Here is a 14,062-nt window from a genome sequence, read left to right on the forward strand (position 1 = left end):
ATCGGGCCCTAAAATATTACCGGGCCCCCTCCCCCGCTGTGTATGTGTTTGTCGGCGCGCAGCTGCACCGCTGGAGGATGCGCATTAGAAATAGAAATTAAAAAAAAAAAAAAGCAAAGATGAGGGAAAGGTGAAAGATGTCCCAAAAAAGTTATTTGCCGACGGTCCAGAAAACCCTTTTTTTTTTTTTTTTTCTTTTTTTTTTTTTTAACCTAAACATGTTTTAGAGCAGTGGGGTCACAGACGCTGCTGCCGCCGCTTTTTTTTTTTTTCTCTTTTGAAATCTCAGCTTATCAGTTTGCGATGCGTGTCTGAATGTCAGGAATGTCTGGTTTGGTTTTAAGTTCGGTTTCCCCCGATCCAAGGGTTTTAAGTTCCGTTGTCCCCGGTACCGGGTTTAACGGCTGGCCTCGCGCCCTAGGGCACAAATGCATAGTTTGGGCGAGGTTTATCGTTCGCAATAGCGGGTGGAAATCCCTATTTCGTACGGCCGCCTTGCCGGAGAGCAAACCCATAAACTGCTCCTGCCATAAAACCTGTGACAGAATTAATCAAACAAGTAGAGCGATAATCTGGGTGTTATAGGGGGAAATAAAATGGCATTCATAGAATCATTGAATGGTTGGGGTTCGAAGGGACCTTGAAGACCATCTCGTTCCACCCCCTGCCCTGGGCAGGGACACTTCCCACCAGCCCAGGTTGCTTCAAGCCCCGGCCAACCTGGCCTTGAACCCCTCCAGGGATGGGGCAGCCACAGCTTCTCTGGGCAACCTGGGCCAGGGGCTCACCGCCCTCACAGCCAAGAATTTCTTCCCAATATCTCATCTCAATCTCCCCTCTTCCAGTTTCAAACCCTTCCCCCTCGTCCCATGGCTCCCCTCCCTGCTCCAGAGTCCCTCCCCAGCTTTCCTGGAGCCCCTTTAGGGACTGGAAGGGGCTGGAAGGTCTCCCCGGGGCCTTCTCTTCTCCAGGCTGAACCCCCCCAGCTCTCTCAGCCTGTCCCCACAGCAGAGGGGCTCCAGCCCTTGGATCATCTCCATGGCCTCCTCTGGCCCCGCTCCAACAGCTCCGTGTCCTTCTACTGTTGGTGCCCCAGCGCTGGAGGCAGCACTGCAGGGGGGTCTCCCCAGAGCGGAGCAAAGGGGCAGAATCCCCCCCCTCGCCCTGCTGCCCACGCTGCTGGGGATGAGCCCCGGCTGCGGGGGGGTTTCTGGGCTGTTCGTCATATACAGCCCCATCTGGCCCGTTAAAAAAACGGACGGGACACGGCACGTGGCTGTAGGGCTTTAAGTAAAGTCACCGACCCTCTAACAGCCACTGTGCTTAGTATGGCAGGTACAATTAATGCAATTAATGATGGCGCTCGATATGTACAAACACAGCCTGCGGTGGACCCACAACCCCCCAAAACTGAGCCACCCTTGCAGAGCTGCTTCACCGCCCTGCAGAGTGAAGAAGCGTCGTGGTTTAGCCTCGGGCGGCAACAAAGGACCGCGGGGCGGCTCTCTCAAACATCACCCCCCAGGGGGAAGAATCGGGAGGAAAAGGCGAAACTCGTGGGTTGAGGCGAAGGCAGTTTAACAGAGCAGCAAAGGGCGCAGGAGAAGAGCAGCAACGACGCGGACAGAGGAATGTACAAACGCGATTATGGTGCCACCGCTCAGGGCTCGTCCACCGACCGACCCCAGATGCCCCAGCCTGCTCCAAGTGGTGACTTCCCGCCCTCTCCCCCGGCAGCTCCTGGCTACCGACCGGCCATGGCTGGCATGGGATGGAATACCCATGTCCCTGCCGGAGCCTGGGGAGAATTAACCCTGTCCCCACCGGAACCAGGACAAGAGGGAAAACCTGTTGTATCAGGAGAGGTGCTGGCGCTGAGCAAGACTACCCGATCTGCTCCCCGTGTAACCACGAGAGCAACAAAGAAAAGGCAACGGGCGATAGTTGTCAGCGACTCTCTTCTGAGAGGTACGGAGGCACCCATTTGCTGGCCTGACGCACGCTCTAGGAGGCGTGCTGCTCGCCGGGAGCTCCTGTCGGGGACGTTACTGAGAGACTCCCAAACCCCGCGCGGTCCTCAGACTGTTATCCACTGCTGCTCTTCCGTGTGGGCACCAGTGATGCAGCCGGGAGCACCCTGAAGACTATCAAGAAAGCCTATAGAGCCCTGGGAGTGGTGGGCAGGGGCTCTGGGACGCGGGTGGTTTTTTCATCAGTCCTCCCAGTCAAAGGGAAGGGGGCTGATAGGGCCGGGCGAATCTGGCAAATTAATAACTGACTACAGGTCTGGCGCCACAGCCGGGGGTTTGGCTACGTAGACCATGGGACTCGCTTTGAGAAACCCGGTCTGCTGGGCCCTGATGGGGTCCACCTATTGGAGAAGGGGAAGAACATCTTCAGTCAGAGGCTCGCCAAGCTTGTGAAGAGGGTTTCAAACTAGAGTTGCGGGGGGGGGGGAACCGGAATCTGTCCCGCTCCTACCAATATGATGCTAATACCAGTGGTAGAGGCCCAAAACCTGGAGATGGGTTACAGATCAGCAGGAGAGCCCCTGGAATGCAGCTTAAGAGAAAAACAGCCGCTCCAGCCAGGAAGCTTCATCAGGGGCCCAACTTAAATGCCCGTATGCAAATGCACGTCGCATGGGGAGCAGACAAGAGGAGTTAGAGACATGAGCGCACCTGCAGGGCTATGATCCAATTGGCATCGTGGAGGCATGGTGGGATGGCTCCTATTCAAGGAGGACGGGCAGGGGAGACGATGAAGAGCTATAGTCCTCTATGTCAAGGAGCGGCTGGAGTGCATGGAGCTCCACTGGGAAATGGACGAGGAGCCGACCGAGAGTTTATGGGTCAAGATTAAAGAGAGGGCAGGGATGGGTGATGCTATAGTGGAGGTCTGCCACAGGCCACCTGAGCAGGAAGATCAAGTGGCTGAGGCCCTCTATAGATAGATAGGAGCAGCCTCACATTCACAAGCCCTGGTCCTCATGGGGGACTTCAACCATCTGTTGGAAGAACAACACAATAGGGCATAAGCAGTCAAGGAGATTCCTGGAATGTGTCGACGATAACTTCCTTCTCCAAGTGATGGAGAAGCCAATGAGGAGATGGTGCCATGCTGGACCTTGTTCTCACCAACAAGGAGGGGCTGGTGGGGAACGTCACGCTCAAGGGCAGCTCTGGCTGCAGTGACCATGAGACGGTGGAGTTTGAGATCCTTAGGGCAACAAGGAGGGCGCACAGTGAGCTTGCTACCCTGGGCTTCAGGAGAGCAGCCTTTGGCCTCTTCAGGGACCTGCTTGATGGAGTACCATGAGATACAGCCCTGGAGGGAAGAGGGGCCGAGGAAAGCTGGCTAATATTCAAGGATCACCTCCTCCAAGCCCAGGAGCAATGCATCCTGCCAAAGAGGAAGTCAGTCAAAAAAGGCAGGAGGCTTGCATGGATGAACACAGCGCTCCTGGACAATCTCAAACAGAAAAAAAGGAAACCTACGGAGGGTGGAAGCCAGGACAGGTAGCCTGGGAGGAATACAGAGAAATTGTTTGAGCAGCCAGGAACCAGATTAGGCAAGCTAAAGCCCAGATAGAGTTAAAGCTGGCCAGAGGTGTCAAGGCCAACAAGAAAGCCTTCAATAGGCATGTCAGTCATAAAAGGAAGTCTAGGGAAAATATGTGCCCCCTCAGGAAGGCAATGGGAGACCTGGTCACCCAGGACATGGACAAGGCTGAGGTACTCCACAACTCTTTTCATGGAATCATGGAATCATGGAATCATGGAATCTTCGGAGTTGGAAGGGACCTCTAGAGATCATCTAGTCCAACTCCCCTGCTAGAGCAGGATTGCCTAAAGCACATCCCTCAGGGCTGCATCCAGGCGGGTCTTGAAAATCTCCAGAGAAGGGGACTCCACAACTTCCCTGGGCAGCCTGTTCCAGTGCTCTGTCACCCCCACTGTAAAGAAGTTTTTCCGTGTATTTGAACGGAACTTCCTATGTTCTAGCTTGTGCCCATTGCCCCTTGTCCTGTCGCTGGGAACCATTGAAAAGAGCCTGGCTCCGTCCTCCTTAAACCCACCCTTTAGGTACTTGTAAACATTAATCAGGTCCCCCCTCAACCTTCTCTTCTCCAGGCTAAAGAGTCCCAGCTCTTTCAGCCTTTCCTCATAAGGGAGGTGCTCCAGTCCCATAATCATCTTGGTTGCCCTACGCTGGACTCGCTCCAGTAGTTCCCTGTCCCTCTTGAACTGGGGAGCCCAAAACTGGACACAGTACTCCAGTTGTGGCCTCACCAGTGCAGAGTAGAGGGGGAGAATGACCTCCCTCGACCTACTGGCAACAGTCTTCCCTATGCAGCCCAGGATGCCATTGGCCTTCTTGGCGACAAGGGCACACTGCTGGCTCATGGATAATTTGCTGTCTTTTGCCTCAGTCTTCACTGGTAAGGGCCCTAGCCACACCGCCCAAGTTGCAGAAGGTAAAGGCAGGAACCAGGAGAACGAGGGTACCGCTCACTGTAGGAGAAGATCAGGTTTGAGACCAGCTGAGGAACCTAAAGGTGCACAAGTCCATGGGACCTGATGAGATTTATCCGCAGGTCCTGAGGGAACTGGCACGTAAAGTTGCCAAGCCACTATCCATCATATTTGAGAAGTTGTGTCAGTCTGGTGAAGTTCCCACTGACTGGAAAAGGGGAAACAGAACCCCAATTTTTAAAAAGGGAAAAAAGGAAAACCTGGGGAACTACAGGCCGGTCAGTCCCACCTCTGTGCCCGGCAAGATCATGGAGCAGATCCTCCTGGAATCTGTGCTGAGGCACATGGAAAATAAGGAGGTGATTGGTGACAGCCAACATGGCTTCACCAAGGGCAAGTTGTACATGACAAATCTGGCGGCCTTCTACGATGGTGCCACAGTGTTGGTAGATAAGGGGAGAGCAACCGACATCATCTACCTGGACTTATGCAAAGCTTTTGACACTGTCCCGCACGACATCCTGGTCTCTAAATTGGAAAAGCAAGGATTTGATGGATGGACCGCTGGGTGGATAAGGAACTGGCTGGATGGCTGCACTCAAAGGGTTGCAGTCAACGGCTCAATGTCCACGTGGAAACCAGTGACGAGTGGCGTTCCTCAGGGGTCAGTACTGGGACCGGTGCTGTTTAACATCTTTGTTGGCGACTTGTCCAATGGGATTGAGGACACCCTCAAGAAGTTTGCCGGTGACACCAAGCTGTGTGGCGCGGTCAACATGCTGGAGGGAAGGGATGCCATCCAGAGGGACCCGGACAGGCTGGAGAGGTGGCAGCATGGCAACATCATGAAGTTCAACCAGGCTAAGGGCAAGGTCCTGCACCTGGGTCACGGCAATCCCAGGCACAAAGACAGGTTGGGTGGAGAATGGCTGGAGAGCAGCCCTGAGGAGAAGGACCTGGGAGTGCTGGTGGACGAGAAGGTCAATATGAGCTGGCAACATGTGCGCTGGCAGCCCAGAAAGCCAATGGCATCCTGGGCTGCATCAAAAGAAGCGTGGCCAGCAGGTCGAGGGAGGTGATTCTCCCCCTCTACTCTGCTCTGGTGAGACCCCACCTGGAGCACTGCTTCCAGCTCTGGAGTCCTCAACACAAGAAGGACATGGACCTGTTGGAGCAGGTCCAGAGGAGGCCACAAAGATGATCAGAGGGCTGGAGGGCCTCTGCTGTGAGGACAGTCTGAGAGAGTTGAGGGGGTTCAGCTTGGAGAAGAGAAGGCTCCGGGGAGACCTTCCAGCCCCTTCCAGTCCCTAAAGAGGGCCTACAGGAAGGATGGGGAGGGACTCTGGATGAGGGAGTGTAATGATAGGATATGGGATAATGGCCTCAAATTGAAAGAGGGGAGATTTAGAATGGATATCAGGAAGAAATTCTTTCCTGTCAGGGTAGTGAGGCACTGGAACAGGTTGCCCAGGGAGGTTGTGGATGCCCCATCCCTGGAAGTGTTCAAGGCCAGGCTAGGTGAGGCTTTGAGCAGCCTGGTCTAGTGGGAGGTGTCCCTGCCCAGGGCAGGTGGGTTGGAACTAGATCATCTTTTAGGTCCTTTCCAATCCGAACCATTCTGTGATTCTGTGTAATTTTCCCCAAGCTCTGGCAGGGACACAGGTATTCCATCCCATGTGAGCCATGCCCAGTCTATAGCTGGGAGCTGTCTCGAATCGCCTCCCTGTCCTCCACGTGCCTTAGCGTAACTTCTAGGAGGATCTGTTCCATGATCTTCCCAGGCACAGAGGTGAGGCTGACAGGGCGGTAGTTCCGGGGTCCTCCTTTCTACCCTTTTTAAAAATGGGTGCGATGTTTCCCTTTTTCCAGTCACCAGGGACTTCACCTGACTGCCATGACTTTTCCAATATCATGGAGAGTGGCTTGGCAACTTCATCATCCAATTCCCTCAGGACACGGGGATGCATCTCATCAGGTCCCTGTGGAATAAATACTAAATTGGCTAAAGAATACAAAAGTACAGCATTGTTCACACCTTAAGGAAAAGTCTAAAATCAAGAGGCTTCTGAGGTAGAAAATAGCCGCAGCTGGCATGAAGGACACAACATCTGTGGTTCCCTGATAAGCTACATGAGGTACGGGACGGGATGCAATTATTCCGTGGCTTTACCTTATGATGTATAGCGGATACGGGAATGGGATGATACCATGAAACAGATAAGCTGCCAATTAGCTGCCCGCTAGATGCTCAGAGCCAACTTTTTGTCAAATGTTGATGAAATGCTGTCCTTTGTGCAAACTTTGCTCATTATAATGTCATTATAATACCAAAACACACCTCCATCCCGAAGGCTACCCGCCTCCAAGGTGCGACCACTCCTTCTTGAGTCTGCGCCCTGAATTTCTCGTAAACTATACCTTTAATTGTGAAGCGAGAGAAATTTACACCAATCATGATAGAAGTATGTATGACTAAAGTCACTCAAACTCCACCTTGAAGATAACAAATAGTATAAAAATAGCCCAAGAGAGGGGGGATACCCAGGGAAGACACCATCACAAAGAATTACATCACTGACTTCTGGGATCAGTCGACGGGCTGAGCCTCTCTTCCCCCCCATAGGGACGCCTTTGGGTAAGACTTAGATTATACCGAGTGCTTCCTCGGGAAATTTAGAAATTTCTCTACAGACTCTCTTTTTTCTACATTTAGAGCCAGGCTGTATCGTTTATAACTTTGTCGCGCGTTTTGTATATGTAACAATACTTTCATTTGCACGTGCTTTGCAGACAGTGTATTTATCACCGGCAATCCTAAGAACCTATATATCTGTTGTTTAAATAAACTGCACTTTTTTAAGTAGCTAGTTGTTTTGGTTTCTCACTGAACGCGACCAAAGACTCGAGAGTGGCCGTGCTAGTTCATGAGCACGACTAGACTGAAGGTGCAGTCCACTGTTAGTGTATCCAAATCGTAATAGTTTAATACATATTAAACGCGATTGGACTGATAGTGCTGAATTGGGCATCACTCAGAATTTAAACCTAGCCGCACCTGGCCTCCCACCTCGGTGAGGAGTGTTAGAACGCAAGGGGGTTTATTTTCTGCCAAAACCACTTTGCCCCTTTTCACGCAACAGAATTTTGGTGTAGTCGGCAGGATTGCCATGGATAAACTGCTGCAAAAATATGATTGTGCCCCTTCCCAGGCTGGGAAGGAGTGGGCCCATAAATTTTGGAAGGATGAAGAGAAAGTGGTGGAACGTATTGAAGAGTGTCAGGCTTCACAGAAGCTCAGAGCGGGGAAAGGCAAAGGTGTGATTTGTGCGGTGTTAGGCGCCTGTTTATCTTGTGCACAACAAGAAGCTAGGGAAACCCCTGCTCCTAATCTGATTTCAGCTGTAGAATATGCAACCCTGAAATCGGAGAATGAGGTGTTGAAGTCATCACTAGCCTTTCAAAAGGAGACAGGAGAAAAATTAAGAACTCAAGTTGATAAGCTTGTGAGTGAGAATGAATGTTTAGGAAACCGGAATGCTCAACTTGGGAGTGAAAATCACCAACTTAAAATGTTATTGGAAAGGGTGACTGGGCTCTTAGATAAAATGCAGCCCTCGACCCAGGTCCAACAGATTCGTAAATTAATGTGTTATCCAAATTCCGGAACCCAGACCGGAGATTTTTGGTCTAATAGTGAAGATGAGGAAGAAGATGAGGAGGGAAGGACTTTTACTGTGAAATCTCGAGTCTTTCCTTTACGACCTCTGATTAAAACTGAAACCACAGTTGATGAGGATGATGAGGAAGTCCGCAACACTGTGCGTACTATTCCGTGGACACCAACAGAGTTAGCGAAAATAAGGGAAAAATATTCGAGGCGGCCAGAAGAATCAGCTGTTGAGTATGTGTGGCGAGTTTCTTCTGAAGGAGGAGATAGAATTATGTTGAGTGAGGAAGAAGCAGGAGACTCTTGGGGACCAGGAGTGTTTTTAACTACAATGGACAGGGATCATAATTATTCCCTAACCGCTCGAGCAGCCTTTTGGGCAGGTGGTATGGATCCGCAAGAGAGGGGAGAGCCATTAGAGATTAGAGCTACAGGCTACTCTGAACTGTTTGCGGCGATATGGAAAGCAGCTTGTCTGCAAGCCATGTATGACAGAGAGGAATTTTGGAAATCCCCAATGTCAGCCGCTATCGACCCCGATCGATTAGCCCCTCTCATCCGTGGTCTTCCCGATTGCCTGAAGCCATTCGTTGTTCGCACTCAAGATCGTATATGAGAGGCTCGGGATGCTCATGGGCGGGGCCGGCATCGCTACATGCCCACCTGGAATGAATATGTACAGGAAATAGACCAATACGGGCGCCGAATGGGCTGGGCCAGCCTAACTAGTGAAAAATCCTCCGAACACCCGCGAAAGGTTCGCCAAGTCCGAACTCACACTCAAAACCCCAAACTGGTGGAAAGGTTTAAGCCTGATAAGGACCGGAACGAGTTGTGGCGTAAAGCCCTACAATTAGGGGTGCCCCGACAATTCTTGCACGGTGTCCCTACGGGAGATCTCCGTACACTGGTCCAATCTCTAACTAGAAAGAATAATTCGGCTGGGGAGAAAAGTCTAACCAGAGAATCCCCAAGCTGTGAGAAAATTGTGCCTTCTGCACCGGAGCGTAATTTGATTGTTTTGTCAGAGTCCCAGTCAAAAAACTCCTATCCCCGGGGAGGGCAGTGAGCCACCCTGTCCGGCGGGTACTAGCTATTCAATGGCTCTCTCATAAAGATTCTGAACCTATTATCGCCATTCCTGTCGGACCCCGGAGGATGTCAGTAAACTTTATTATTGATACCGGAGCCCAAATGTCTGCACTCACTAACGAAACGGCACAACTTCTAGGTATAAATCCCACCAGACGCAGAGTCAACTTCGCAGGAATTGATGGTGTGGTAAAAACATGCCCCGTTGCAAAAATTAACCTCTGGTTGCCGGGAGAGCAGCGAATGACTAGGATGGAAGTGTTAGTGGGTGCCTCGCGTACTAACCTCCTAGGATTTGACGTGCTGCGTGGGCGAATGTGGAAATTCCCAGATGGAACTGTGTGGAGTTTTGCAGGATGCGAAAAAGTAATAGACACAGTGAAATTGAGTCTCTTGGAAACTTCCATGGCTTTACCTCCCTCTAAAATCACTAATGTCCGGCAGTATCCACTGCCTGCAGCTGCACTTGCAGGAGCAGACGTGGTGGTATCAGATTTAGAAAAAAGAGACATCATCAAGAGGACTCACTCGCCTTATAATTCACCGGTGTGGCCCGTAAAGAAACCAAACGGGCAATGGCGTTTCACAGTAGATTACCGAAAGTTGAATGCCAACACTGCACCCCTCACCGCCGCAGTTCCAAATATCGTGGAAATTGTGACAATGATACAAGGAGCTGCCCATCCTTGGATGGCTGCCTTAGATGTTAAAGACACGTTTTTTATGATTCCCCTCCTTGAGCAAGACAAAGCACAGTTTGCATTCATGTGGAAAGGAGTCCAATATACCTTTAACCGACTTCCACAAGCATACGAGCATTCCCCCACCATTGCTCATAATGCTTTAGCTAAAGTGCTATCAGAGATTCCTGTTTCACAGGGATGTACGGTATACCAATATATTGATGACATCCTAATAGGGGGAGAGAACCAAGAAAGTGTAAAAGACATGATGGAAAACATCCAAAAAACATTACTTGATTTAGGATTGGAAATTCCAGACTCCAAGTGTCAGGGACCTGCACAGGAAGTTAAGTTCCTGGGGGTCTGGTGGATTAAGGGAGCTGCTTCTGTCCCTCAGGATACCCTGGAAAAAATAGAGCATGGACAGAATCCATCCAGCGTGAAGGAGTTACAGCAAGTTCTGGGAACTTTAAGTTATTGGCGTAAACACATCCCTGGCTTTTCCATCATTGCTCGCCCCCTTTATAGTTTACTCAAAAAGGGTAGATCCTGGGAGTGGACTGAACAACACACTAATGCTCTGCAATTACTAATAAAGGAGCTAAGGTTATTCCAACAGCTTGGTCCTATACATCCAACTGACCCTGTCCACGTAGAATGGGGGTTCAGTGAACATGGTTCCCATTGTAATTTATGGCAGAAGGGACCAGCAGGACCGGAGAGACCATTAGAATTTAGCTCTCACTCCTTCAGTGATACTGAGAGCAGATATTCAGACCTTGAGAAGGGTTTACTGTCCCTGGTGCGAGCGTTGCAACGAACAGAGCAGATAAGAAGAGAACAGAGTGTGATCATTCAGGGAGCTTTCCGCCTCCTAGATGTGGTCCGTAAAGGGACAACAACACCAGCTGGCATTGCCCAGAAACCCACAGTTCGAAAGTGGTATGCTTATTTAGAAGGCATTAATGAAATCGTGCCAATCTCTGAAGGCAGTGTTAAAGTATCCAAGCTGCAAAAGGATATAGATGGTGCCCTATTGTTCCAATCCCCACCAAATAGACCATCTCCGATCCAAGAAGCACCTCCTTTGAAGGAAGGCAGTGATCTTACAGGAGTGTGGTTTACTGATGCATCATCTCACCTTGAAAATAATAAGTGGAAATATAAAGCCGTAGCACTGGAAGTAGCAACGGGAGAAAGAGCGATTGGAACAGGGGAGGGTAGTGCACAAGTAGGGGAACTCAGAGCTGTCCTACTAGCTGCACAACATGGAGCCACCTCCATTTACACTGACTCATATGCTGTTTTTAAAGGAGCCACTGAATGGATAGGTCACTGGGCAGCCAATGATTGGCAGGTGAATAGAGTCCCGATTTGGGAGACGGACAGTTGGAAGCAACTGCTAGAAATAGGAGGACAGAGAACATTGCACATTGGTTGGGTAAAAGGCCATGATCGTTCAAACTCGATCACTGCTCAATTCAACCAACAGGTAGATAGCCTCACGCGGCTACAGCAAATTGACATTGTAGATGATGGTCGGGAATGGGAACGCTTACTTGAATGGTTACATGTCAAGCGTGGCCACATCGCTCTGTTAAATCAGAAATCCCGTGTAACAGCAACTACCTTCAAAAAAGTAAATTTGATATTAAGCACGGAATATCTAAAAGAACCTTGTTAGAGAGTATTGGGCCAACACCGCAACCAGAAGCTTCTTGCCATTGGGCTGCTCCCTTTCATCACCCCTCCTCTCCATTTTCCCTTGCTCCTCCCGACTCAGCCAGATTCCCGCCTTTGGCCCTTTCCTTGAAGGACTGGCATGAGCTTTGCACGCTCACAGTTGTCTCAGTTGTCTTCAAACGCCCCAGAACAAGTCCTGCACAGTCCCCCAAGCCCCCTGCAATATTCCACAAGGAGTTTGCTCTTTGCAGGAGACTCAGGATAATTTTGTCTCCTTGTGGTCAGTGACAGAGCCCTGGTTGGCCCTCTCCTAGGTTTTACTAGGGAGGTTCCTTCAGAGCTCGTCCATCAGTGACCCAAGAGCTCTGAAAGAGATCTGTGGGGCACCTGAGCCAGGGCACCACGTCCCCTGTCAGACAGCAGGGACACTTCTCCCCTGGCTCGTGGGCGTTCAGGGTGCTTGCCTGCGGGAAGGAGACCACGGGACTGGGCTGTTGGTTCCAGCTTTATTCACCTGCAGACATTTATCCCAAGAGACCTTTACCTCCCCCTGTCCCCCCAGAGCCCGTAGCACAGTGTTCGCAGGGACCACCCAGATGTTGGCCGCTTCCTTGGTGCTTCCAGGATCAGCAAGGTCTGAGCTGCCAGGGACTGGACTGAGGGTTCAGCATCGTTCACTAAGGGCTTGAGGACTGTGACAGAAAGAAACGGAGCAGTGGTGAAACCCCGCCGTCTGCAGAGACCCTCCCATGCCAGCCCCGTCCGTCTCTTCCTCTGGCCAGGAGAGGCAGGTGAGACCCAAGGGATCAGCTGGAAGCTGTTGCTCAGGAACGCCCCAAATGCCCCTGCCATGTTCCTCTGCCCCTGAAGCAGTTCCCTGCAGCAGGGCCAGGGATGGCAGCCCCCTGCCCAGGCTCTGTCCCCTGCCCCACCAGCCCTGGCCAGCACAGCACTGCCCCTGCTCACCGTTGCAGATGTACTGCAGCTGCTTCTCATTCCGGTTCACCAGGTGCCGCGCAGCGAGACCTGGGCACAGAGCTTCGTCAGACCCCCTGCTCCCCAGCACACCCTGGCAGCACGGCCCCCGTCCCTGCCAGCCTGGCCGCGCGCCCTCCTGCCCCTCGGCAGGGCTGACCCCAGGGAAGGACAGTCCCCGAGGGCGGTGGGACTGAGCAAGGCTCCCAGCGAGCCCACCTGCGTGGGCAGGGGTAAGAGAGGAAGGCACAAGGGCTCTGGCAGCCGCAGGGCTGATCCTTGCTGCCAGTCCAGCGGCAGGGTCGGGGGCCAGGCTCCGGACGAGGGACCGCGGGGGTGGTGGCTCACCGATGAACCTGACGGCCTCCTCTCTCAAGGTGGCCTGAGCATCCTTCAGGTATGACATGCTGTACTGCAGGTATTCTTCAACCCTCCACCTGTCCTGCCCCAGCTGCAGAGAGCACAAGGTCACGGGGCTGGCACAGACCATTCCGGCTCGGCCAGAGCAGTCCCTCTGCCCATCACCCCGCTTCTTCCCCAAGGCCATTCCCGTCTCCCAGCCAGGAGCCCTGCGGGGCTGAGGTTCAGAGAGAGCCACAGGCAGAGGGGGCGCGGGGGTGCTGAGACCCCTCCGTCCTGCTGCCAGGGCCCAGGTGGGTCAGGGTCTGCTGCAGCACCCAGGGTCGGGAGGGGAGAGGGGCCTGGAGAAGAGCCCTTGAGGGCTCCGTGCTTGAGGAAAGGGAAGGGAAGGGAAAAGGAAAGGGAAAGGCAAAAGGGAAGGGAAGGGAAAAGGGAAGGGAAAGAGAACCGGAAAGGGAAAGTGAAAGGGAAAGGAAGGGAAGGAAGGGAAGGGAAGGGAAAGGCAAAAGGGAAGGGAAGGGAAAAGGGAAGGGAAAAGGGAAGGGAAAGAGAACCGGAAAGGGAAAGTGAAAGTGAAAGGGAAAAGAAAAGGGAAGGGAAGGGAAAGTAAAAAAGAAAAGGGAAAAGCGAAGGGAAGGGAAAAGGAAAGGGAAGGGAAAAGGGAAGGGAAAGAGAACCAGAAAGGGAAAAGAAAAGGGAAGGGAAAGTAAAAAAGAAAAGGGAAAAGCGAAGGGAAGGGAAAAGGAAAGGGAAAAGGGAAGAGAAGAGAAGGGAAGGGAAGGGAAGGGAAAGGGAAAGGGAAAGGAAAGGGAAAATGGAAGGGAAAATGGAAAGGGAAGGGAAGGGAAGGGAAGGGAAGGGAAGGGAAGGGAAGGGAAGGGAAAAGTAAAGGGAAAAGGGAAGAGAAGGGAAAGGGAAGGGCAGGGAAGGGAAGGGAAGGGAAGGCGGATGCAGCTCCAGGCTGTGGGCTCCAGGCTGGAGCAGGGACGGAAAACAAGAGCAGCACAGTCCACACTCCAGGCACATGGGACATCCCTTGTCCAGCCTGGGCCCTGGGGCTTGTCCTCACCAAGGCCTCTCCAATTCTCCATGTCTGTTTGGTCTGGACCAGTTGCTTGAGCTTTTTC

The sequence above is a fragment of the Rissa tridactyla genome, chromosome 17 (genome assembly GCF_028500815.1).
Source record: "Rissa tridactyla isolate bRisTri1 chromosome 17, bRisTri1.patW.cur.20221130, whole genome shotgun sequence".
NCBI lineage: Eukaryota > Metazoa > Chordata > Aves > Charadriiformes > Laridae > Rissa > Rissa tridactyla.